We start from the raw sequence: 2,050 nt of genomic DNA on the forward strand, positions 1-2,050 counted from the left end.
TCAGAGGCCGCCTCCACCCGAGGCTCGGAAGGCGCGCACGCGGTGGACCACGCTTCCTGCCCACGCTCGGAGGAGGCAGGGCTCCAAGTCTCCAGGATACAGACCTGAGCGGGTGGGGGCCCACCTACTTGAGGAAAGGACGGTGGAACAGGGGCTGATCCTGGCTCGATTGCCCCAGAGTGCGCCTTAGAAATGAGTCTGCCTGCTTCCCGTCTGCGCGCCACTATTCCTCGCGGAGAGGAGGGGACGATCTCCTTTGTTTGCTCTTTTCTGCACCAGGGCAAGGGAAACGCGGGGCTCCTCCGAAAGTTCCCTGCCCCGGGGCCTCGGCTTCCCCGAGCCAGGCAATCGCCCAGCAGGAGGCTCTCCCCTTCCTGGCTCCTTCCTTCCAGCCCTTCTCCGGCCGGCGGGCATAGGAAAAGGATGGAGAGAATAAGGAAAAAGCCAAGAGGGGCCTACCTACACTTTCTCTAGAGCACACTGATCAGACTCTATTGGCACGGAAAGTATTGCCCACACTAAAGAAGCAGGAAGGTGAAACGGGACAATGTTTAGAAAGAACCGACTCTTTGATAATTCCTATACCTGAAACAAAAGCACGAAAAACAATGATGATGTTCCTATTGCTCCAAACCACGCATGTTTTCCCGTTTTAGTGTTGGAAGTGTGGATCCGGTTAGTTCAATACTCAAAAGAAGCCAAAAGGTGGTGGGTGTTTCTCTGAGTCCACGTGAATGGGACTGAGGAGGACAAAGTCTGTATGGCAGCCCCTTATTCCTCTTACCGTCAAAACAAAAAAAGAAAAACAAAACCTAATAATTCCAAGTGCCCTGAGCAGAATATATGGAAGATTAAGCAAGTTCTCTGAACAGAGACGTTTAAAAAAATACAGCACTAAATAAGCAATATGACTGCAAGAATGGACTCACCCAGCTCTCTGCTAGCATGCTGAGAGGGTAATGAACACCGAAGAAAGTCAAGGACTGATCTAGCAGTTCGAAACCTACTCCAATGTTTTTGGTACACCCCAGAAATGGTTTCTAAAAATCATCAGTTCTGCTGAGAGCTAAATGTGAAGGAATACTGGAAAGCCAGAATGTGGGCTGACGAGAATTTTTTTTAATCTGTGAAATGGAAAAAGTACTATTTTCAATGGTAAAAGAAAAATCAGGTATTTGTTCAGATTCTTTGCAGCCATTCCAAGTAAGAATATTTAAAAATTTCTCTCTCCTTATAAAACTTTTAAGCACTTAAAACGCACACTCAAAACCCACAAACAATTTTTCAGATCTCTGGGGATAAAAGGTCTCAACTGTGAAAGACCCTATCTGGGTTTGTACCAAACATTAAATCTTGATTTCAGATGGAAAAAGAAAGTCATTTTGAAAATAACATTAATAACAACAATAATAATTGTTTTCTTAAAAAAAAAACAAACTTGCTCACATATATAAATGTCTTCATGGAAAACTCTCTCAATGAATCTGAAGAAAATTCTCAGAGTTGTCCTGCTAAGACCTGGTTTTATGTGACAGATACGGTAAGAAGACCAAAAATGAATCTTGAAAGGAACATAACCTTATAAAAGGCCTAGAGTTTAGGCAGGTTAGAAAGTAATTTTGCTACATTTATTTATGCTCGTTCAGTCCCCCAAGCCTTTCCCACAATGTTATTTGATAAAAACTGCAGGAATATCACACAAATTTATAAACTCAAGATGTGCAAATCGCAAGGTTCTTTAAAAGTTCATCTTAAAAAGAAAAACACTGGACAAAAGTGAGTATTCTTTTTTTTTTTTTTCCCCATCCCTTCCCTCTCAGTTCCTCTGCCAGCTCTGCATATGCTTTTTAAATCCTTTCAGAGACATCAAAGTGAAGAGTGCCTCCTGTCAGGCTGTACTTGGTGGTCATTCATTGTCACATACAAGTTCATAATTCACATTCATCCCTTGAAACCACTTTGAAACTTTCAGCATCTTGCTCCGTGAGAAACTCTGCAGAGCTGAAATGTAGTTACAGTGTTAAAAAAAAAAAAAAAAAAGAAAGCAACT

The sequence above is a fragment of the Bison bison genome, unplaced genomic scaffold (assembly GCF_000754665.1).
Source record: "Bison bison bison isolate TAMUID 2011002044 unplaced genomic scaffold, Bison_UMD1.0 scf7180017864274, whole genome shotgun sequence".
Taxonomy (NCBI): domain Eukaryota; kingdom Metazoa; phylum Chordata; class Mammalia; order Artiodactyla; family Bovidae; genus Bison; species Bison bison.